This window comes from Canis lupus, chromosome 1 (assembly GCF_048164855.1).
Source record: "Canis lupus baileyi chromosome 1, mCanLup2.hap1, whole genome shotgun sequence".
Lineage (NCBI taxonomy): Eukaryota > Metazoa > Chordata > Mammalia > Carnivora > Canidae > Canis > Canis lupus.
The window spans coordinates 98,625,026-98,650,923 of record NC_132838.1 but is presented as its reverse complement, the minus strand read 5'-3'; the positions used below and the strand labels follow the sequence as shown (position 1 = coordinate 98,650,923).

At 42.5% G+C, this 25,898-nt stretch overlaps 1 long non-coding RNA gene and 1 pseudogene across 1 annotated transcript; one reads left to right on the top strand and one right to left on the bottom strand.

Annotated features, from left to right (window-relative positions):
* Positions 1-61: 61 nt before the first annotated feature.
* On the top strand, positions 62-24,637 carry LOC140623077 (uncharacterized). Its single transcript, XR_012022764.1, has 3 exons — positions 62-202; positions 20,814-21,159; positions 21,577-24,637. It is a non-coding gene; the product is annotated as an uncharacterized lncRNA (long non-coding RNA).
* On the bottom strand, positions 10,855-11,062 carry LOC140608660 (protein transport protein Sec61 subunit gamma-like; annotated as a pseudogene).
* Positions 24,638-25,898: the final 1,261 nt, after the last annotated feature.

Genomic DNA, 25,898 nt, shown 5'->3' with positions numbered 1-25,898 from the left:
GGGGCTGCACCTCTGGGGCGGGGCCTCCTGGCGACGGGGCGGAGCCTCCCGGAGAGGCGGGGCCAGCTCTGCACTGCAGGCGAGGCTCTCCACCGGGAGCTGGCCTTGCCAGTTCCAAGGACACTCTGCAGCCAGTGATGCTGGGAGCCCAGTCCAGGGCCATGTTGTGAAAGAAGCGTTAGTGGGACCTCCCTTCTGGAAGGTTAGTTGGCCACACGTAGAGACATCTTTTAAAAAGTTCGAACTCTGACCTGAAAGTCCCATGTCTAAGGCTTCTCATGAGGAAACATTTGGAGGAATTTGCATGAGTGATTCTAAGGAAGTGCATATCATCGAAGGATGTTGACAAAAAACACAAGTTGGTCTTAAACCCCTGAAAAGATGCTCAATCTCACACACAACATAAATGCAACATAATCTCCAATTTTCCACCTAACAAATGACTAAAGATCCTAGCTCCAAGTCTATTAACCAGGCTATGGGAAAACATGAGCTTTTATACATTGCTGGTAGAGGAGTGTGACTTGGAAATGCTGATCAAGTTACAGATGCATATCCCCTTGGACTCAGCAAGTCTACTTGTAGAAATCCCCCAACAGATACACTGCACACACCTGAGATGACATACGCAAAGTTACTTATTGCAGCCTTGTGTGGAAGGCAAAAAATTGGAAACACCACAGATGTCCATCAGCAGAAGACTGCCTAAATGGTGGTATACCCATCCAATGGAATATATGGCTTTAAAAATTAATGAGGATGCTTTTTTTATGTGCAGTAATAAGACTTCTAAGATATATTGTTTAGTTAAAAAGGCAAGATGCAGAACAGAGCATACGGTGTGCCCCTTCTTGTGTAAAGAAAAGAAGAAAAAGTCTAAATAATGCCTATTCATCCATTACAAGGTATCTGCAACGATACTCCAGATTTCATGATTGCAATCACCTGGTGGAGGGCCTAGAAGGATTGGGTACAGGGTAGGAGGTAAATTTTTCACTGGCTCTTTTGCATTCTCTGATTTTTGAACCATGTCATTTATCATTTTTTCAAAAAGACAAATATTGAGATGCCTGGGTGGCTCAGCAGTTGAGTATCTGCCTTCAGCCCAGAGCGTGATCCTGGAGTCCCAGGATTCAGTCCCACATCTGGCTCCTTCCATGGAGCCTGCTATGTCTCTGCCTCTCTCTTTGTGTGTGTGTCTCTCATGAATAAATAAATAAAATATTTAAAAACAACAGCAAAAACCCAAAAAGTAAATATTTTCTGGCTCAGAAGTTCCACTTTTGTTTTAAAAATTGCAGAAGAATGCCTTGATATCCATACAAAGATGTTTACCCTGTTTGATGATAGCAGAGGTCAGAAAATAACCCAAAAATCCCATGGAAGAATGGGTAGATAAGTTATGGGAGTACCTTAGAATGGAAGGCTTTATAGCTATTACAAATGGTGAGGATAAATACAATGTGCCAGGGAAAAGAATGGTCTTCAAAAAATAGTCATTTGAAAAGTTGTATTAGGAAAAAAATGTGTATTGACCCAAACCTCACAACACACACAATAACTGATTCCAGATGGACTGAAAAACTAAGTATGGAAGGTAAGCAATGAAGTTTTAGAAAAAAACCCAGTATCTTTATGACTTTGAGTTAGGTAAGATTTTTCTTAAAGAGGTTATAGAAAGTACTAAAAGGGAAATTGAAAGCACATAAAATGAGAAATTGGACTTTACCAAGAGTAAGAACATCTGTTCTTCAAAAGACACCACTAGAGAATGAAAAGGAAAGCCACAGAAAGGGAGAAGATACTAAAATACATACATATATAATATATTTATTATACTAAGGCTCCTATCTAGAACTTATAAAGAAGCAGACAACCTTACTGGAAAAATGGGCAAAACCTGCAGTAGGCACTTCACAAAAGGCAATACCCATATAGCCAATATATGTTTGACAAGGTCTGTACTAACTTCACTAGTCATCAGGAAATTTCAAATTAAAACCATTAATTTTACTGGGGCACATGGGTGGCCCAGTTGGTAGAGCATCTGGCCCTTAATTTCAGCTCAGGACATGGGATTGAGCCCAACATTGGGCTCTGTACTCAGCAGTGAGTCTGCTTGCCCCTCTCCCTACCCCTACTCAGGCCCTCTCTCTAAAATAAATAAATAAAATCTTAAAAAGAAAATCATAATTTTACTGTAACCACCAGAATCATTTAAATTAAAAAGATAGACAATACCAAATGCTGGCAAAGATGTAAAGTAGCCAGAATTCTTATATGCTGCTGATAGGAGAGCAAGTTCATACAACCACTTTGAAAACTGTTTGATATTATCTTTTCAAAATCATGTGGAGATTTTACATATTTATAGATAGATGAGAGAGAGAATGCACATACATATAAATAATCTAGTAATTCTACTCCTAGGAATTTAACTTGGCTGAAGTACATATGTATGTTCACTATAGACATACAGCACAGATCCATAGTAGCAGTCTTTAATAGCCCAAACCTGGAAACAACCCAAATGTCTACAGTAGAATGGATAAATAAATTGTGAAATATTTGACAAATGGAGTACTACACAGTAATGAGAATAAACAAAGCATCACCCCTGGCAACAACATGAATGAATCACAAACCCAATGTGGAACAAAGAAGCTAGACACAAAAGAATGTAAAATGGTGTGCCCACTGTGGAAAATAGCTTGGTGGTTCCTCAAAAGATTAAAAGTAGAATTGCCATATGATCTAGCAATTCTACTTTTGGGTATATATCCCAAAGAATTAAAGTGAGATCTTGAAGAGATATTTGTACATCTATTTTTATATCAGCATTATTCACAATGACCAAGAGGAGGAAGCAACCCAAGTGTCCATGAACAGACGAATGGATTTTAAAATGTGCTATATATGTACAGTAGAATATTATTTGTCCTTTAAAAAGAAGGAAATTCTGACACATGTTACAGCATGGCTAAACCTTGAGGACAGTATGCTAAGTGAAATAAGCCAGTCACAAAAAGACAAATACTGTGGATTCCACTTAGAATAGTCAAAATCTTAGCTATAGAAAGTGGAATGGTCAGTGCCAGGAGCTGGGAGGGAGTGGGATGGGAAATAGGCAGTTATTGTTTAATGGGTATAGAGTTTCAATTTTGCCAAATGAAAAGTTCTGGACATTGATTCCTAATGATATAAATACACTTAACACTACCGAATTCTACACTTAAAAATGGTTCAAAAAAAAAAAAAAAAAAAGAAAGAAAGAAAGAAAGAAAAGAAATCATCCAGATGGTAAATTGTGTATTTGTTTTTTTTCTCCACAATGAAAACTTTTTAATTAAAAATCTATGAATTGAGTATGAGGGAGCTGTAAGACAATAATAGTGCTTCTAACTTTTAGGAGGAGAAAGAGCACAGGGCTGAAAAAAATTACAATAAATAATGACAGAAGGCTTCGCAAATTTTGGGGAAAAGATAATGTACAGATCTAAGAAGCCGAGTGAGCCCAACCAGAATAAATTCAAAGAAATCCATGCCCAGAAGCATCATAATCAAATTTTTGGACACTAAAGGGAAAAGAAGAACACTGGAAAGCATCCATAGAGAAATGTTACATTGCCCACCCAGCGCACCCAGAGCACATCTCTAGTCTCTGTGATATCTCATTTATATCATTTATCCATAAAAAGGGAATGAGGCCCTGATGTAATGATATGGATGAACCTTGAAAACATGCTAAGTGAAAGAAGTCAGATGCAAATGTCACATACCATATGATTTTCTTTTTAATGTGAAATGTCAGACTAGGCAAATTCATAAGAGATAGAAAGTAGATTAGTGGTTGTCCAGAGTTGGGAGAAGACAGGAATGGGGAGTGACTGCTAATGGGGAGGAGGTCTTTTTGGAGGGTGATGAAAATATATTCTGGTTTAGATAGTGGAGATGGTTGCAATCTTGTGAATATTTAAAAATCTTGTCAATATACCAAACATCACCTAAGAGTACACTTGAAAAGGGGAATTTTATGGTATGTGAATTATATTTCAATTTAGAAAACAAAAACTTTGGCCATCCTTTTTTAGGTCTATCCCTGAACTCTGATCTGTTCCGTTGATTTTTGCATCTATTTGCCTGCCATTACCACACTGTCTTGATGGCTGCAGCCATATACAACTCCTTACAATTGAGAAGGGTGGTTCCTCCCTCCTGCTTTATTCTTCCTTTTCAACACTTTTGAAAATAGCTATTCTAGGTGTGCCTGGCTGGCTTAGTCGGAAGGGCATGTGACTCTTTTTTTTTTTTTTTAAGATTTTATTTATTCATAGAGACAGAGAGGGAGGGGCAGAGACATAGGCAGAGGGAGAAGCAGGCATCATACAGAGAGCCTGACGTGGGACTCGATCCAGGGTCTCCAGGATCACGCCCTGGGCTGCAGGCGGCGCTAAACCGCTGCGCCACCGGGGCTGCCCCAGGCATGTGACTCTTGATCTCAGGTTTGTGAGTTTGAACCCTGCATTGGGTGTAGAGTTTATTTTTAAATAAATAAATAAACTTTAAAAAATAGCTATACTAGCTTCTTTGCCTTCCCATATCTGTTTTTTTAAAGATTTTATTTATTTATTCATGAGAGACACACAGAGGCCAGAGAAGTGGCATTACATTGTTCAGATACCAAGAGAAAAATTCTGTATTCAGTGAGAAAATCCTTCAGAATAAAAGGGAAATGAAGACTTCTCAAAAGAAGGAAAACAGAGATTTTGTTGTTAGCAGACCTCATCTAGAGGAATTGCTAAAGGAAGTCCTTGAGACAGAAGACAAATGATAACAGAAGAAAACAGGGAATGTTGGGAGTGAAAAAGAGGAGTAGAATAGGTTAATATTTGGTGAATATGATAGCTGTTTCTTTTCCACTTGGACTTTAAAAATTGTTTGATATTTGAAAGCAAAACTTATAGCTTTGTTTGAAGTGGTTCTCAAGGTAGTCACAGATAATATTGAAAATGAAAAGTAAACAATTGTTTAAAAAAACTTTTTAAACAATTGTTTAAAAAAAACCTGGGTGGTTCTGTTGGTTACATGACTGCCTTCGGCTCAGATTATGATCTCAGGGTGCTGGGATTGAGTTCCACGTCGTTATCATCGTCTTCCTCATCGCCATCCGCTCCCTGCTCAGCGGGGAGCCTGCCTCTCCCTCTGCCCCTCCCCTTGTTTGTGCTAAATAAATAAAATCTTTGGGGGAAAAAAGTGCAAGGAGCCAACCGAAAGAGCTCCCAATGGCCAAAGCTGTACCTATTCGACCAACAAAATAAATAATGTAGTATTGGATTATAGCCCCAAGTAAATGTCCATGGGTCCATAGTAATATAAATAAATGATTGAATAAAAAAACAGTTGGGGGATAATGGAAAGTATCTTGTGCAGGAGAATTCCAAGTAATTTATGTCGATGCTCTGATCTCAGGAGGTGCAGCCTGACTTTGCAGTCCTTAGTGTGGCTGGTACATTGTGTCTTAATGTCAGAGGACAGTATGGAAAGGGAATAAGAGGACAGGAGACCATCTCAGCCAGGATACCAAGGTCAACATCACCAGTGATAAGTCACACTGATGGTACATATCACTGATACATGGAGAGAATAGAACTTTACCTCCATGGTCGACCCCCTACCCCCAATCTCATAACCTCCATCTAACCATGAGGAAAACAACAGGCAAATCCCAATTTGGGGCAATCTACCAAAATGCTTGACTAACACTCCTTGAAACAGTCCAGGTCATCAAAAGCAAGGTAAACTGTCATAGCCAAGAAGAGCCTAAGGAGATGTAACAACTAAAAGTAACTTGTATCTTGGATGAAACTTGGAAGAGAAAAAACACGTTAGGATAAAACTAAGGAAATCTGAATAAAATATGGGCAGTGTATCAATATTGTTTATTATTTGTGATAGATGTACCATATTAATATAAAATGTTAATATGCAAACTTCATATTATCTTTGCAGTTTTTCTATAAATCTAAAACTATTCTAAAATTTTAAAGTGTCCTTTAAAATATATACATAGGGGATCCTTGGGTGACTCAGCATTTTAGCGCCTGCCTTCAGCTCAGGGCATGATCCTGGAGACCGGGGACCGAGTCCCAAGTCAGGCTCCCTGCATGGAGCCTGCTTCTTCCTCTGCCCATGTCTCTGCCTCTCTCTCTCTGTATCTCTCATGAATAAATAAATAAAATCTTTAAAAAACAAAACAAAACAAATATATATATACATAAAAACATTAATCCAAGACAGCCAAAGTGGTGATATTAAAATCAGGCAAAATAGACTTCAGAACAAAGAAAGCAGCCAGTGTCAAAGAGAAGCATTATCATGATTAAAAAGGGTCAATTCATTAAGAAGATGTAATTTAAAATGTGTATGCACTAAGGAATAAAATTGACAGAACTGAAAAGAAAAATAGACATATCTTCAACTATAGTTGGAAGCTTTAACACTTTTTTCTCATAGTAATTAATAGAACCACCAGACAGAAAATCAGCAGACGTAGAAGAACTGAGCAAAACTATCAACCAGGTACCCCTAAGAATGTTTAGAGGTAGACAAGCTGATGATAAGGTTGATATGGGAATGCAGGAACGCCTGGGTGGCTCAGCGATTGAGTGTCTGCCTTTGGCCCAGGGCATGATCCTGGATTGCTCGGATCAAATCCCACATCGGGCTCCCTGTATGGAGCCTGCTTCTTCCTCTGCCAGTGTCTCTGCCTTTCTCTGTGTGTCTCTCATGAATAAATAAATAAAATCTTAAAAAAAAAAAAAAAAGATATGAGAAGGCTATTTTTTAAAGTTTATTTATTTATTTAAAATAATGTCTACACCCAATTCAGGGCTCAAACTCACAAACCTGAGATCAAGAGTCACATGCCCTTCCGACTAAGCCAGCCAGGCACACCTAGAATAGCTATTTTCAAAAGGGTTGAAAAGGAAGAATAGGGATCCCTGGGTGGCGCAGCGGTTTGGCGCCAGCCTTTGGCCCAGGGCGCGATCCTGGAGACCCTGAATCGAGTCCCACGTCGGGCTCCCGGTGCATGGAGCCTGCTTCTCCCTCTGCCTGTGTCTCTGCCTCTTTCTCTTTCTCTCTCTGTGACTATCATAAATAAATAAAAAAATAAAAAATAAAAAAAAAAGAAAAGGAAGAATAAAGCAGGAGGGAGGAACCACCCTTCTCAATTGTAAGGAGTTGTATATGGCTGCAGCCATCAAGACAGTGTGGTAATGGCAGGCAAATAGATGCAAAAATCAACGGAACAGATCAGAGTTCAGGGATAGACCTAAAAAAGGATGGCCAAAGTTTTTGTTTTCTAAATTGAAATATAATTCACATACCATAAAATTCCCCTTTTCAAGTGTACTCTTAGGTGATGTTTGGTATATTGACAAGATTTTTAAATATTCACAAGATTGCAACCATCTCCACTATCTAAACCAGAATATATTTTCATCACCCTCCAAAAAGACCTCCTCCCCATTAGCAGTCACTCCCCATTCCTGTCTTCTCCCAACTCTGGACAACCACTAATCTACTTTCTATCTCTTATGAATTTGCCTAGTCTGACATTTCACATTAAAAAGAAAATCATATGGTATGTGACATTTGCATCTGACTTCTTTCACTTAGCATGTTTTCAAGGTTCATCCATATCATTACATCAGGGCCTCATTCCCTTTTTATGGACAAATGATATCCATCATATGAGCATAACTCATTTTGTTTATCCATTCATTAGGTGATGGACATGTTTTTTTAAGATTTTATTTATTTATTCATGAGAGACACAGAAAGAGAGAGAGAGAGGCAGAGACACAGGCAGAGGGAGAAGCAGGCTCCATGCAGGGAGCCTGACCTGGGACTCAATCCTGGGTCTCCACGATCACACACTGGGCTGCAGGCGGTGCTAAACTGTTGCACCACCAGAGCTGTCCAGGTGATGGACATTTAGGTTGGTTCCACTTTTTGGCTTTATTAAATAGTGCTATGAACATTTGTGTATAAGTTTTTGTGTGAAATTATGTTTTCAATTATCTTGGGTATATATGTAGGGGTGGAATTGCCTGGCCACATGGTAACCATGTTTAACTCTTTGAGTTGCTGCCACATTGTTGTCCAAAGTAGCTATACTGGCTTATATTCCCAGCAGAGGTATACCAGAGTTCCTATTTCCCCATATCCTTGCCAACATGTGGCCATCTTTTTTGTCACCCTAGTAACTATAAGATGATTTGATTTGTATTTCCCTGATAACTAATACTGTTGAGCATATTTTTTTGTGCTTATAGGCCATTTGTATGACTTCTTTGGAAAAATGTCTGTTCAAGTCCTTTCCCCATTATCTATTGGGCTATTTGTCTTTATTATTGACTTGAAAGAGTTCTTTATGTGTTCTGGATGCTACATTCTTATCAAATATATGATTTGGAAGTATTTTCTCCTATTCTGGGAGTTATCTTTTTCACTTTCTTGATAGTGTTCTTTGAAGCACAAATTTCATTTTATTAAGTCCAATTTATTTTTTCCTTTGGTTGCTTTTGCTATAGGCATCATACCTAAGAAACCACTGACTAATCCAAGACCATAAAGACTTACATTTTCTTGTAAGAGTTTCATAAGGTTAACACTTACACTTTAAGTCCTTGATCCATTTCAAGTTCATATTCTGACGTGGTGTGAGACAGAGGTCCAGCTTCATTAGACAACTGGGTATACAGTTGTCTCAACAGTATCTGTTGAAAGAAGTATTTTTTTTCTTCTTGCATTGTCTTGGGAACCTTATCAAAAATTAGTTGACCATAATATATGGAGGTTTTTTCTGGACTATCAATTCTATCGCACTAGTTTGTTTATCCTTATGCCAGTATCACCCAGTCTTGATTACTGCAGCTTTGTAGTAAATTTTGAAATCAGGAAATGTGGATCTTCTAATTTTGTCCTTACTCTTCAAGATTATTTTGGCTATTCTGGGTCCTTTGCCTTTTTATATTAATTTTAGGATTAGCTTGTTAATTTCAACAAAAAAGTGAACTAGATTGTGTAAGAATTGTAGTGAATCTGTACATAATTTGGGGAGTATTACCATCTTAAAGATATTAAGTCTTCTAATCCATGAAGATAGGATATCTTTCTTCTTATTTAGATCTTCTTTAATTTCTTTCAATGACGTTTTGTAGTTTTTAGTGCAACATTGCTGGATTCACTTATTAGCTTTTACCATTTTCCTGTGGATTTCTTGGTGGTTTTTGTATACAAAATCATGTCCTCCATAAATTCAGATAGTTTTACATCTATCTTTTAATCTAGATGCCTTTCATTTCTTCTTGTTGTCTAATTGCCCTGGCTAGAACCTCCAGTAAAATACTGAGTAGAAGTGGAGAAATCAGACATGGTTGTCCTGTTCCTCGTATTAGGGAGAAAACTTTCAGTCTTCTAACTTTAAGTATGATATTAATTGTGGGATTTTCATAGATGTCTTTATTAAGTTGAAGAAGTTCCCTTCTAATCTTATTTTTTTGAATATTTTTATCCTGTAAGGATTTTGGATTTGTCAAAAAAAAAAAAATTTCTGTGTCTGTTGAGGTTAGCATGTGGAATTTGCCTTAATCAACACAGTATATTACATTGCTTGATTTTCTTATGTTGAACCCACTTTGCATTCCTCAGATACATCTCATTTAGTCATTATGTATAATGCTTTTTTAAAAAAACATCCTATATTTTTTAGAGCAGTTTTACATTCACAATAAAATTAAGGAGAAAATACAGAGTTCCCATATACATGCTGTCCTCATAATCACAAGCTTCCTCCACCAACAACATCCTGCTCCAGAGTGGTACATTTATTAGAATCAATGAACCAACAGTAACACTTCATTATTATTCAAAGTCTGTAGTCTGCATTGAGGTTTACTCTCAGTGTTGTATATTCCATGGATTTTGACAAATGCATGATAACATGTACTCACCATTACAGTATTATATCAGGGATCCCTGGGTGGCGCGTGGTTTGGCGCCTGCCTTTGGCCCAGGGTGTGATCCTGGAGACCCGGGATCGAATCCCACATCGGGCTCCCGGTGCATGGAGCCTGCTTCTCCCTCTGCCTGTGTCTCTGCCTCTCTCTCTCTCTCTCTCTGTATCTGTCATAAATAAATAAAATATTAAAAAAACAAAAACAAAAACAAAATACAGTATTATATCTAATAGTTTCACTGCCCTAGAAACCCCCTGTGCTCATCTTGTTCATACCCTTTCCTCTAATCCCTGGCAAACACCAAACTTTTTACTATCTCCATAGTTTGGACTTTTGCAGGATGTCATGGAGTTGAAGTTGCATAGTATGTAGCCTTTTCAAATTGGCTTCTTTCACTTAGTATTATGCGTTTAAGGTTCCTTTATGTCTTTTTGTGGCTTGATAGCTCATTTATTTTTAGTTTTTTATTTTGAAATCGTTTCGGTATAGAAATACAAAACATGTTGGAACAAAAGAAAAACACAAAGCATATAGACACATTTTTACTCCATGAGCTTCTCAAATCCTCATTTGTTCACCAATCCCCAAGATAAAAAATTCTTCTAAAAAATATTCAGCAGTCCCTGGATGGCACAGTTGGTTGAGTGAACAACTCTTGTTTTAGGCTCAGGCCCTGATCTCAGGATCTTGAGACTGAACTCCCATTGGGCTCTGAGCTCAGTGAGGAGTCAACTTGAGTTTCTCTCTCTCTCTCCTTCTCCTCCTCTCTGCACGTGCTCTCTCTCTCTCTAAAATGAATAAATAAATCTTTTTAAAAATAAAAAAGCATTCAGTCACCCACAATGGTGTTATTAATAGCAATATGGATCAATTTCACAAAAAAGGCCAATGAATCCAATTATAGCAAATCCTAATGCTGTTGCCATGGCAATCTTCTGGAATTCTTTTCTATCAGGTTTAGTGCATCTTTTAACCAGTCAAACTGAGTCCTTCACAAACTGCTGACTTGGCTCAATGAACTGCCTTACCTAATCCATGACACCTGCCGACCAACATCTCAGATGCCAGGGATATGTAGCACAGAAGTGGACAAGCTCATTTCTTTATAGCACTTAGTAATATTCCATTGCCTGCATGTACTAAGGTTTATTTATCCAATCACCTACTGAAGGATATCTTGGTTGCTTCCAAGTTCTTGCAATTATGGAACAAAGCTGCTATAAACATCCATCTGCGGGTGTTGTGTGGACACAAGCATTCTACTCCTTTGGGTAGATACCAAAACAGGAGCACAGTTGCTGAATTGAATAGTAAGAGTATATGTGATTTTGTAAGAAAGTTCTAAACTTTCTGCCAAAGTGGCTCCACCATGTTGACTTCTTGTAAGAAATAAATGAGCTTTTGTCTTGCTCTACATCCTCACAAGCATTTGATGTTGATAGTGTTTTGGATTTTCACCATTCTAATAGATGTGTGGTTTCTCATTGTAGCTTTAATTTGCAACTCTTTAAAAAAAATATTTTATTTATTTATTCATGAGAGACACACATAGAGAGGCAGAGACATAGGCAGAGGGAGAAGCAGGCTCCCTGCAGGGAGCTAGCTATGGGACTCGATCCCAGGACCCCGGGATCACGATCAGAGCCAAAGGCAGATGTTCAACCACTGAGGCACCCAGGTGCCTCTAATTTGCAGTTCTTAATGATATGGAGATCTCTATATGATATGGAGCATCTTTTCATATGTTTACTTACTATTTGTATGTCTTATTTGTTGAATTGTCTGTTCTGGTCATTTGCCCATTTTGGGTAACAGTCTTTTATCAGATATGTCTTTTGCAAATATTTTCTCCTAGTATGTAGCCTGTCTTCTCATTGTTTTGGTACTAGCTTCATTATGCTAGTAAGTTTTCGAGAATTTTTAAAACACCATATTCATAACAGATATTGGTTTGTAGTTTTCTTGTGATATCTTTGTTTAGTTTTGGTATCAGGGTAATAATGGCCTCTTAGGATGTGTTGGAAAGGGTTCTCACCTCTTCTATCTTTTGAAAGACTTTGTAAAGGATTAATGTTACTTCTAACATCTGGTAGAATGAAACAGTGAAACTATCTGTTCCTGGGTTTTCTTTGTGGGAAGCTTTATGATTATTGATTACTTGCTATAGGTCTGTTCAAAATTTGTTTCTTATTGACTCAGTTTTAAGAGTCCATGTCTTCCCATGAATTTGTCCATTTCATCTGGGTTATTTAACTTGTTGGTATACAATACTGCTCCCCCACCTCCTTTTTAAGAGAGGTATAGGGGGAAGAGCAAAGGGAGAGAGAAGATCTCCAGGAAACTCCCTGCTGAGCACAGAGCCCAACATGTGGCTTGATCTCACAACTCTGAGACCACAACCCGACCAAAAACCAAGATTTGGAACTCAACTGGTTGCACCACCAGGTGCCCTGAGAAATTAGGTCTTATTCACCATCTGTTAAGTAATGGGTTGCTTCTCTCCTGCTACTTTTTAGATTTTCTTTTTCTTTCGTTTTCAGAAGTTTGATTTTGATGTGCCTAGAGATGGCTCTCTGAGTTGGTTCTATTTGTAGTTTGTGAAGATTCTTGAATGTATATATTAATGTTTTTCATGAAAATAAGGACAATTTTGGCCATAATTTCTTCAAATATTCTTTTTCCCTTTCTCCTCTATTGCCAGGATTCCCGTTATGTATTTTGACACGTGATGGTGTCCTATAGGTCCCCTTTAGTTTTGTTCATATTTCTTGACTCTTTTCATTCCTTTCCCCAGTGCAGATAAAGGTTCATTGGTCTACCTTCAAGTTTGCTGGCCTTTTGTCTGCATGCTTAAATCTGATACTGCCTTAGTGAATTTTTCACTTCAGTTATAATTTTAAACAACAGTTTAATTTTTTGTATTTTTTTCTAATTGATATTTTCCATTTGGTAAGACACCTTTCTTAAACTTCTCTTTAGTTCTTGAAACATGCTTAACTCTTGTTTAGTTTTTTTAACATATTTAAAATAGACTTCAAAGCCTGTCTAGAAGACCAGTATGTGGGCTTTTCAGGGACAGTCTCTGTTATGTGTTTATTTCCCTGCCTGTAAACCATAATTTCTTGTTTCTTTCCATGTCTCATTACTTAGTATTGAAACCAGACTTTTAAAAGGACTCTGGAAACCAGATTATCTTCCCTTTCCAGGATTTGTTGTTGTTAATTTGTGTTGTTTATTTGGTATATTTTCTGACCTAATTGTGTAATGTGGTCTCTGAAATCTCTGCTCATTGAGCTTAGTTGTCAGCTAGTAACTGGGGACAGCTTTCCACAGATTTCCCAGTCTTTGCCAAGGGTTTGTGTGTGTGTTTGTGCTGGGGCCCACCTCTCCCAATGTCAGGCAGATGATAACTCTGCCTTCCCCTTCATTCCCTGCTGTGAAGAGCCTCAAGGTCAGCCTTTTTAGGTCTTTCCTGGGCACATGCACAACCCACGCATGCACACTTCCCTACATATGCACATGACTTTCTAGATTCCCAGCAACATGACAGAACTTTTCACAGCCCCTGTAGACATCTCATTTCTCAGATTTTCCCTTGAAGCTTTTTGGTTAGCCTATTATCTGCCCTGCTGTTATGCTCTGTATCATATGGCCACAAAGCTAATCAATTTCCTATAATATTAATAAGTGCCCCATGGTAAAGGCTTTTTGCACTGGGTGAGCTGTGAGTCCGGTAAAATAAAGATAGCCTTATGATTGAGATATTCCAGGGAATGCCCAGACAGGCCAAGTAATGGCCATGCTTTGGGAATGAGGTTTGGAAAGATTTCTAATCCATTCCCAGAGTATTATTTCCCCTCTATTAACTGCCATGCTTGGTTTTCACCTTGATTTTTTTTTTTTAAGTTTCAGAGGTAGAGTTTAGTGATTCGTTAGTTGCATATAACACCCAATACTCATTAATTACATCAAGTGCCCTCTTTAATGCTTATCACCCAGTTACCCCATTCCCTACCCCTTCCCCTCCAGCAATCCTCAGTTTGTTTCAGAGTTAAGAGTCTGCAAATAATATATCTGATAAAGGGTTAGTATCCAAAATATAAAAAGAACTTATAAAACTCAACACCCAAAAAACAATCCAATTTGAAAATGGGCAGAAGACATAAACAGACATTTCTCCAAAGAAGACTACAGATGGGGCATCTGGGTAGCTCAGTGGTTGAGGGTCTGCCTTTGGCTCAGGTTGTGATCCCAGGGTACTGGGATAGAGCCCTACATTGGGCTTCCCCAAGGAGGAGCCTGCTTCTCCCTCTGCCTATATCTTTGCCTCTCCCTCTGTGTTTCTCATGAATAAATAAATAAAATCTTTAAAAAAGACTACAGATGGCCAACAGACACAGGAAAAGACGCTCAACATCACTCATCACCAGGGAAATACAAATCACAAGGTGGGACAGCAGGAAGATGTGTAGTCACAGAGGGACCACTGGCCATGGCCACACTTGCCTTTGCAAGGAGCCATGCCTACCCTAGTGAGGATGGGCTTGGAGTCCTGGTACTGCTCATAAGCACAGTAGTCACAGAAGGGAGCCTCTTGTCCTAATGCCATGCCTGCCACCCTTATCTGGTAGACCACACTTGGACAGGGTTGACGCATGACCACTAACAGATGCAATGGACCTTGCAAAAAAACTTAGCCAATTCACCTCACAGTCAGCAGCTAGGTCTTAGAGATTTAACACCTTAGGAGAACTTAACTTCCATGGGGTGTTCATGGGTGAAAGATATGTCCACGGCACCTCCATCAGCTTCAACGAGCAATGTTTCAAGGTTCAGGGTGGACTCTGCCTGCCTTCCTCTGAGCTTGCAATTTGGAATGAGAAGAGGGGGAGCACAGTGCACAGTAAGAAGTACTCTGCACAAGCAGCAAGTACTCAGCACAGGCAATACTCTACAGTCCACAGAGGCAACTGGGTGCCAGCAGATGGCAGGCTCGGCTCAGATAGATTACCCCCTGGGAGAAGCATTCGCAGTTAAAAGGCATTCCCTGAGGCCAGTTGCAAGCAACTCAATCCATCCTGTTCAGGAAGACAATTGTTTGACTTGGTTGTAACAAATTAGCATTTGTTAAGTGGAGCTCAGGGTGCCTTATGGTGAGTCTGGGTTAACAACAACAACAAACAGCACTAGGAAATTGAAATAGAGAAGTTTATTATTCACAGGTCCTGGGGGAAGTACTTATCTCCAAGGGGTCACACAGGGACTTCAAGACAGGGTGCAGGCAGAAAGGCAGGGCCTGGGGCTCATGCCTTTATAGGGTCCAAGGGTGTAGTGCTTTGGGTACCCTTCCCACCAAGGCCAAACTGGTCATTTCAAAAACAATGGGGTTTTGGTAACCTCTTGGGGTTTTATCTAAGGGATGCACACAGTGAGGGCCCTGAGAGGTGGGGGCTGGGGGGGGGGGCGGGGAAACACTTGCTTAGAAGGGCTAATGGGGAGTCATACCCAGAGCATATGTCTGCTTGTGAGTCTGAGGGCTACCTAGGGCATGTGCTCCAGGAAGGGGGCAGTGTCAGTTCAAGGCTCCCCAGGCTGCCTGGCCACACAGAATGGATGTTAAGGAAGCAACACCATGGAGCAGCTTAGCTGAACTCCTGACATTCATAGTGTCATGGTGAGCAGGTCATCAAGGTCCATCCATGTTGTAGCATGAGTCAAAATTTCCTTATTTTTAAGGCTGAATAGTATCCCATTGGATTTACCCACTACCATATATACAAGTATATATTTTGTTTATCCATTCACTGTCCACGGACACTTGGGCTGCTTCCAGCTCCTAGCTTCATGAACAAGGCTACTATGAATGTGGATGTGCACATACCTTTCGAGTTCCTGCTTTCAATTCTTTTTGGGTATATACCAAGAAATAGGATTATTACTGGATTACATAGTAATTCTGTTTATTTTTTTCAAAGCCACTGTTTCCTTGTTGGTATTCTGTTTAGATGATATGTTCATTGATGTAAGTGGGGTGTTAAAGTCCCCTAGTATTATCATATTATTATCAATGTGTTCCTTTATGTTCCTTATGAAGTATTTTATGTTTGAGTGCTCCCATGTTGAGTGCATAAATATTTACAATTATTGTATCTTTTTGTTGGACTGTCCCCTTTATAGAATACCTTTCTTTGTCTCTTTCTATAGTCTTTGTTTTAAAATCTATTTTGTCCCATATTAGTATTGCTATCCTGCCTTTCTTTTGACATCCATTTGCATGATAAAGATTTCTCCATCCCCTTGCTTTCAATCCTCATGGGTCTTTAGGTCTGAAATGAGTAGACAGCATATATAGATGGGTCTTGGTTTTTTATTCACTGTCACCCTCTGTCTTTTCATTGGAGTGTTTAGTCCATTTATATTCAAAATAATTATTGATAGCTATGTATTTATTGACATTTTGTTACTTGTTTTGTAGTTGTTTCTGAAAATTTTCTCTGATTCTTTCTTCTCTTTCTCTCTTAAGTGATTTGATGGTTTTCTTTAGTGATATACTTGGATTTCCTTCCTCCTTATTCTTTGCATATCTATTAGTGGTTTCTGATTTGTGGTTACCATTCAGTTTGTATGTAACATCTTCTGCATACAACAGTCTATATTAAGTTGATGGCTATTTAAGAGTGAACACATCCTTTACTCTTCTCCTCACTACATTTTAGGTATATGGTGTTATATTTTACATTCTTTTACTTTGTGGATCCCGATTGGTTTTTACAGATATACTTATTTTTCATACACTCATTTATGATTTGTCCTTTCCACTCACAGTCCTCTTTAATATTTCTTGCAGGGCTGGTTCAGTTGTCACGACCCTTTAGTTTTTGTCTGGGAAACTCTTTATCTCTTCTTCTAGTCTGAATAATAGCCATACTGGGTAGAGTATTCTTGGCTGCATTTTTCTCCCCTTTCAGCACCTTGAATATATCATGCTGCTCTATTCTTGCCTGCAAAGTTTCTGCTGAAAATTCCACTCATAGCCTTTTATGGTTTCTCTTATTTGTAACTGTCTTCTTTTTGTCTGCTGCTTTTAATTTTTTTCTTTCTTGCTATTTTTTGGCATTTTATTTATATTTTTTAAAGATTTTATTTATTTACTCATGAGAGATACACAGAGAGAGGCAGAGATATAGGCAGAGGGAGAAGCAGGCTCCCTGCAGGGAGCCTGATGTGGGACTCAATCCCAGGACCCCACCCAGGATCATGCCCTAAGCCAAAGGCAGATGCCCAACCACTGAGCCACCCAGGTGCCCTGTTATTTTTTGCCTTTTTAATTACTATGTATCTTGGTGTAGACTTCCTTGGGTTGAATGTTGAGGGGATTTCTGTACCCCCTGGATCTGTATTTCTGTTTCCTTTCCCAGATTAGGGAAGTTTTCAGCTATTATTTCTTTAGGTAGATTTTCTGCCCCCTTTTCTCTCTTTCTTCTTCTGAGATCCCTATAATGTGATTGTTCTTGCACTTAAAGGTGTCTTTGAGTTCTCTAAAACTATTTTCAATTTGCATAATTTTCTTTCCTCTCCTTTGCTCAGTTTGTTTACTTTCCATTACTCTCTCTTCCAGGTCCTCAATTCCAATTAAGGAATGAATCCTTAATTCATTCATTGGCTTCCTCTAACCTGGAATTTATTCCATCAAGTGTATTTTTCATTTCATTTATTGTATTCTTCATTTCTGATCGGCTCTTTTTAATCTCTATGTTAAGGGTCTCACTGAATGTCCTCCAATCTTTTTCTCAGGTCCAGTGAGTATCTTCATGATCATTACTTTACATCGTCTATTAGGCATATTACTTTTCTCCAATTCACTCAGGTCTCTTGCTGTGGTTTGGTCCTGTTTTTTCATTTGGGACATATTTCTCTGTCTCATTTTTTCAACTCTTTGTGTCTGTTTATGTGTGTTAGGGAAGTCAGCTACATTTCTTGCTCTTGACAGTAATGTCTTTATAAAGATGTCCTATAGTGCCCTGCAGTGCAGTGTCTTATTCCTCAGGGCCTGGCGCTTGAGGGAGTGTCTCCTATGTGTGTTGCATGTGCTCTGCTATTAAGTCCTGGCCACTTTTCCCTTCAGTCCATTCATTTGCAGAGGCATACTTTGTCATGGGCAGTGTTTAGTTCCCAGTGAGTGGGGCTTATTTTAACAAGGTGTGTAGTGGTCTGCTTGCAAAAGAGACCTGCTGTTGCTGGAACTGAGGTCCAGCAAAATGTGTGACTCAGGTATTAGTGGGATTTGCTCTGGTCTTCTGTGGGAGGAGCCTGCAATGCTGGGGCTGAGGCAAATGTGACTGGGAAAAGGCAGATCCACACAAGTGCAAGTGGGGGTGGGGGATGGGGGACAGGGTTTGGTGTAAGTTAGGTAGTAAGTGTTGGTGCTGGTTCCCACAAGTGTCCCTGTGTTTACACTCGGTAGGGGAAGGAAATGATGCCTGCCAGTTCCCCTCTACCTAAGGGGAGGTCTCCCTGTGATCCTCGTCTCTCTGGGCCACACTCTGAGATGAGTAAATCACCCTCCCTCCCATCTGCCCCCAGTGTTTTTCAAACTGCTGGTTCTAGGGCTGTACCTTCACAGATGGTTTGTTGTGCTGCCTCTTTAATGATAGGTACTCCACTTCCTAATGCCCTCCAGGCTCTCCCGGAGCTAAGCCCACTGATTTTTAAAGTATCAGGCTTTACATCCTGCTGGTTGTAAGAACTCACAAGATTTGACCCTTCTTGCTTTCAAAGCCAAATATGGGGATTCATCCTTCTGGTTCGAGGGCTCCTCTGTGCGAAAGTCTGTTTTTCACCCTTCTCCATACTACCAGCTCCCTCCTCGTGGCCATAGTCCATTATGTTCTCTGCCCTTCCCACTTTCTTCATGTGGCCTCTTCTCTATCTTTGGTTGTGGAGTTTGTTCTGTTAGTCTTCAGGTTGGTTTCTGGTGAATTTATGCTGATGTGAGTGTTATCTAGTTGTATCCATGGGAGGAAGCATGCTTAAGGCCTTCCTACTCCTTGATCTTCCTAGCTTTCTATCACTTCTTTGAACACAGCATTCCAAATGACCTGGATACCTCCAATCCTGAAGATACCAACCCCTCCTCCAGAGAATTCTTACAGGGAGCATCCCCCTCCCTAAATTACAGGGCAGCACTCGTGTACTTTTGGGTTACCTCCTATACTGCTAGGGAAGCCTAATGGAAATAGCCACAGAGGGATATGCTCACTCAGACTCAGAATCTGCAGTACTCTAGTGGCCCAAAACCTAAAGGCCAGCCATCAGGTCCCAGGTCTCCCATCCCACCTCCCAGAGTGCCCTTCCCACCTCCAGGTCCTAAGCTACATACCACCTACACTGGAAGCAAAGCCCAGGATGATTCTAAATAGCAAGGGGCTTTATACCACAGCTCTGCCAATTTGGGGTCCCCATTGAGCTCATAGCTGTGCAGCCCTGGTGCAAGATCTTCTCTCTTATCTAGTGATCACCTCACAACAGAGCCCAATCTCAATGGCTGAGAGACCTTCAGAGGATCCTGAAGTCTACTCTTCCCCTGAAATTTTCTCTGATCTGGGAGCTTGGAAGCCCCCACAGCCTTATCCTAAGGACTCAGCAGCTAGGAGAAGCTTGACCCACTTCCTGGGAACAACCGTCCATTGATGACTCTGGTGGTCCCTTGCGACAAAGGTAGTAACCATATTCCTGACTCTTTTAGTCACAGGAGCCTGAGTCATGGTAATATCAGATAACCCTCCTAAATTCCCAAAGGGAGCCTTGGACAGCCTACCAGAGAGAGTACAAATCAAACTGGATGTGCCTGTGGTGCCATATTTCCAAAAAATAGCTGCTAGTGCTGGTGGCCCCTTGGCTCTCTCTTCTTGTTACAAGTATAACACATTGTTGGGGAATGTCATCAAAAAGATGTGACTACTGGTTGACCTGTGAGTTGGACCTGGGCACTCCTCACCCCCTCCTGTCCTTGGAATGTGGGTTCCACTTGGCTTTCCTGCGATCCAAGAGGCTGTTCCAAAGATATAGCTGTGAGATGGTGATGTGGTGTGGAGAACACACCTGCACCATTTATGTGACTGAACCCAGTGAGGCGTCTTTATAAATAAACTTTTAAGATTTGGCAAACAGGTGTGGGGATCCATTTATCCCACTGCTGCTCAAGACAAGCCTCATATGTGAGTTTTCTTTGCTTATTAAAACTGCCACCTACCAACCTGAAGTGACCTGTCTCTTTCTACAGTCTCTCTCTGCCCTCTGAATGCAAGGCCAGTTTCTGATTTCACCAGGGAAGGTCCAAGAAGATTATAATTCAACACATACCTACTGGAATAAACCTAAATTCCTGGTGTTCTTCATGGGAATTGCCAAAGGGGAACCTGTCCAGCTCCTTCTCCAGTGCAAATAGGCAATGTGCCCAATGTTGGTCAAAGCAAGGTACACAGGGCCTTTGGCCCATCATTACAGAGATGCTTGACCCTGGAGTCATCAGCCCATCACCTCACCCTATAATAGCCCCATCTGGCCAGTGTTAAACTGGCTGCCAAGGAATGGAGACTACCAACTGACTCTGGAAATGTAAATGCATAGGTTCCTGCCATTAAGGTTCCCATTTCTAGTAAGACAGATATGATAGATGACACCAAAAAAAGCTCAGGGTCCCTACATTGTAGACGGAGATCTAACAAATGTGTTTTACTCTATTCTTATCAGTAAAGACTCACAACATTGATTTGCTTTCACTTTCAGACACTCTTGATGCACCTTTCCTCGGCTGCCGACAAGGTTACCTACACAGCTCTGTGTCTCATATAACCTATGCAGACGAGATCTAAATCCACTCAAACTAATCCGCTGCGGCCTTTAGCATCATATAGAGGACATTCTGCTACAGGGATCCTGAGATGCTCTCCAGGAAGACTTATACTGAACAGCACAACATGTATAGCAGAGAAGATGAGCCACTGCTCTGAATAACATCTAAGGACCAGCCACTCTGTCCAGTTTGTTGGCATACTGTGGGCAGCTGAGGACCATGAGTCTCCTCTCACTGTAAACCTCAACTCCTCACAGTTGGCCTTCCCACTACACTATGGTAGGTGAGCATATGTTAGGTCTCTTCACCCTATGGAAGCTTAACCCTACTATGCCATTGCTTGCAAATTGGCTTCCTTCCTTGAGGAGAACCTCAGCAAACTGCCGTATAGTTGGCACTGCCCTTTGCCCCTCTGGGATCAGACTTCCAAGTTCAATCACTGACCACAATCGACTATGCCTCAGGGAGTCTCCCAACTAAGCACAATTCTGCCTGGCTCCCCACGGGGTTCTGGACCAAACCTGACCCAAACAGCCTGGTACATGCCACTCAATTGCCAAATTTTAGCAGCCTACTGGGCTCTTTTAGAGACAGAGGCATTTGTAGGTTCATAGCCCAGTCTCCCTGTCACACAAGTTCTCATCCTCTTTGGCTCAGCATAGCCACTGAGGCCTCACTGTTGAATTTTTTTTTCAGATTACAGGAGGATATGCCTTCCCCCACACTCAGCCCCCTGACCACTGATGTGGAGGTGCTACCTGTGGCACCCCTACCAGCAGCCCCTCTAGCAGTTTGGGGGGCCTATGGCATCAACTGTATGACACGGAAAGGAAGCCAGTGGTTCCTGGCTGGTGGGGGTGGCACCATGTATGGAAGGCGGATGGCAGCGCCACCATGTATGGAAGGCCGCCCACTGAAGGCCAGGGTATACCATCCAGATGACAGCATACCCCTGGTTGAAGAAGGCTGTCCTGAAAGAACTGGCAGCAGTGTGCCTGGCTCTACACAGGCCATGGAAATGAGACTCCCAGGAGCATATACTGTTGACTCCTGTGTGGTACGCAACAGGTCAGCAGCCTGGTTTGGACGATCCTCCCTGGGGCATCTCATTTGATAGAGACAGCCAATTCTCGCATGCTGATGATGGCCACATGTGTCTCTGCACTGGAAGCATCTTGTAGTCATGCCGCAGACTCCTCATCCAAATTACATGCCTGTTCCAAGATCCCACATGCGCCACCTCCTGGGGTACCAGACAGCCTCAACATAGCTATTCCCCCTTAGAAGACTGGGCCCATTACCCCGAGTCACTCAGTATGGCAGCCCCGACAGGGCACACAGGCATAGGCAGCCCCTCACCTGGCTCTAAGCAAAGTAGTGGCATCTAGTTGTCTCTTACTGGTACCTAATTGGCTTCCAGGAGAGGGCACATGCCCCAGGGTGACAGAGCATGTTGGTGAGCGGCCCTCTGCTGGAGACAATAGGCACACCACCCTGATCTGGGCACCTCCACTGGACTCCCGCTGGCTGCTCCTCTGGAGACTCCGCTGCTGACGCACTACCCCCTTCTCTCCCAGGTCTATGCTCCTTCTTTTGGCACATCAGACGTCCCAGGTTGAGATCAAGGAGCCTATCTCACCTCCCAGGCTGTTCAGTCGTGGGCTCTAGAACATGGCATCTTGTGGAGCTTCCACCCTGCTCACTGGTCCTTAGCAGCCTGGTTACAGACAGGCACATGGTCTACTCAAAGACATGCCCCTCAAGCTTTTAAACAAAGGGAGTCTCCTAGGACAGAAGTTTTGCCCTAAGCTCTAGTCTTGCTCAAGTCCCAGCTCTCAGGACCCCAAAACCACCACACCAAGTTCCAGTTTCCCCCAGGACTTCCTGTGAGTGTGCCACAGGGAACCACACATACATACCAGGGAGGACATCCTCACACCCATCACCAGATGATGCTCTCCTCACTATCACAATTGTTTTATTTTGTTTTGATTTTTTGAACTGGTGACCTGATTGAGGGCAGATTTTGTGATACGACCCTCTTATACTAGAAGGCCAAGCAAATTGCTTCGAGGTCATGATTATATAGATTTACTTGGTCCAGGTGGTGATTTCTAGGACCAGCTGCAAAGCTATGGCCAATGGTGTTACCTCACATTTGTGTTATAATAACTGGTCAATTTAAACAAATGCATCAAAACTTTTGCAGGAGATTGAAATTATAGGACCCACTAGCAGGACCTTGTGGATCTCAGAGAGAAGAAAAGAAGTCTACATGCCTGTCCCACTGAGAAATGGAATCCACTAAGGAGCCCTGGAACTTAGTGGTTGCTGTTGGCAGATGTGGGCCAAGCCCCCAGCCCACTGTAGATAGAGGGGTGAATGACCCTGAGGAGTGAATGACCCCAGCCACCCTGTGCTTCTGGTCAGTACCCAGACCACTGGTCCCGAAGAGGCCCTGCCAGTTGGTCAAGTGTAAATGCTGTGCTTTGTTGTGGCAACCTTCTCGTCTGCACAGCCTGGATGGCAGGACTGCCAAGGGACCCCTGGGCCCTAACCTGTCCTGGAAGATGTACTGAGACAGAATCAGCCAGGTGCACAAGTGCATCGCAGGTGGCTGGGGACCAAGTGCCATAGGACACAGGTGAAGGGCTTCAGCTGGCGTGCCACCGGGCATGGGTTCTGACCCAGAGCTCACCTCCCTCTCATTAAATGGAGCCATGAGGCAAGGTTTAAATGAGCTACTCCTCCTGATACCCTGCCTCCAGTCATACCCCTGGTGGAATGTCCTCCCAGCATGACCAAGTTAGGCCATCTGGCTGGCAGGGTATGCTTTGACCATCTGCCAGAGTTTAACGGAGCAGTCTCAGATTGCAAAGCTGCCATCCACAAATGTCCCTACAATTAGCCCATCAACGTGTCCAGAATCTACATGCACCGTGGATAGAGTCTTCACAAAACTTGGTCATGGATGCCTCATGCTCCTTTGCAAGCCGCACGCCCAACGACCAGATGGAATTCCCTGAGATCCACTCACCTGGCCATAGAGACCACACTTACAATGCCACCCTGACCTCGGCCCCTCACAGGTAGACTCAGGATCTGACACCAGCCAGACACACCAGCTCTGCGTGGGTCTCCTCCTGAGTAGGCCACCCTCCACTGGGTTGGCCCCCACCAGTGTACCCCCAAGTACACCAGCACCTTGGACATCACCCTAGCCTGAGAAAATGATGGGGACAATGTGCAGTGACCTCTTGGACATTGGGACGTTCCCCTCCCAGATGGCCTCTGCCCTCAGGGGGCTGTGACTATGGCAGCAGTAGCCTGGAGGCCGAGTTGCACACATGCCTCTTGCTAAGCGACCCTGACAATCATACAGAGTACTATGTTTCTGGAATAGCTAACTGCCTCTCAGACCCTGCCTCTATCAAATGCTTGTAAAACTGAGTGAGTCCCCTGCCAACTGCCTGATACCAGGCAGCACTTGGCCTTTATGACAAGCTGAACAATGGATTTTAAGCCACACCAACCACTAGAGGCATTTCTTGTGTCATCCCAGCTTGACCCACCTGGACCTCACAGGGTAGGGACCTCTTGTTACAGAGCTCACTGCTCCTAGGACACAGCTTCTGCTTTGCACACAACACATCCAGCACCCTGCTCCCTTGTTCTCACCACCGCCTCCGGCATCATGGGCACCAACTTTACTCCTGCATGTAGGCTGCATCTTCCCCTGGGGACTCACCGCCCTCAATGGTCAGACTTTACTGTGGACTTGACTTCCAGTCCAGGAGCAAGTCCGCTAGACTATGTTCCCATCACAAGGCATCTGGTGAGACGGCCCCTGTTATGGCAACATTGTTATCTTTACTGTTCCAGCCACCCTTTGCCCTTTGGGCGTCTGTCCACCGCAGGGATCCTGTTCACTTACCAAAGGGGCCACCCTTATTCCCATCTCGTTGGGACTGGCCAACCTCCACTGGCCCAGTAAGAATGGGATGCTAACATCCTAACCCAACCAAATATAAAAAGCCACACAGCAGTTCTCAGCCCCTCTCATCAACCACATGCAGACACAGCCCCAGGCTCAGTGTCTGTATCTGTGACCACAGCACCCGCTCCTAGGCCAGTGGTGATGGGGAGGCCCCCAGTGATGGGTTCCTGTGGGTGGGGGGGCTGGAGCTCCTCCTTACAGGGCGCCTCTCCCTTCACACAGAACAACTCAGGACAGGACAGGCTGAGCTCAAGATATCGGGTCATGCAGAACATAACAGAAATACTCAATTGCCCCATCCCCGAGGTCCCGATTTGTTCCCAGGGCTCCCACCAGGCACCTGGGGCCAGTGGCTGAGAACAGGACCGCCCATGGCAGCGAGCCGATCCATCCCAGGCTCTGAGGAGACGGCCTCGGTTAAATGTGGGTGGCTTCAGAAATATGGCCTTTAATATATCCGCTCCCCAAGCGATCGCTACAGACGGCCAGGTGTCCTGCCTGGACATCCGCCTTTGGGTAAGAGCTCTCTCTATTCCAATTCTGTAAAAAGGCAACATTGAGAGGGGTCCTGGGGGTTCAGGCAGTTCAGCGTCCAACTCTTGGCTTCGGTTCGGCGCATGACCACAGGGTTGTTGAGATGGAGCCCCAGGTGGTTTCTCCAAGCTCAGTGCTCAGCAGGGAGTTTGATGAAGTTTGTCTCCCTCTCCCTCCTCCTCCCCCACTCATGCTCTCTTTTTCTCTCTCTCTCTCTGAAAAAAAAAAAAAAAAAAGGCAACCTTGAGAGTTGGCAGGTGGATCACTTGCCCAAGCAGGAAGTGACAGCAACACAGAGCCCGGTGGTCTCCAAGCCTTACCCGGGACTTTGTAAAGATGCCTTAGCATTTGACTACAATGGGCAACCTGTTCTGCTCTGAAAGTTCTCATTCTCTGTCAGCAGAAGTTCTCACACCTCCTTCCTGATAGAGGCTGCTGGGTAAGTGAGACCCCTTCTTTCTGCCCCTGGGATGCTCAGCCTATGCTG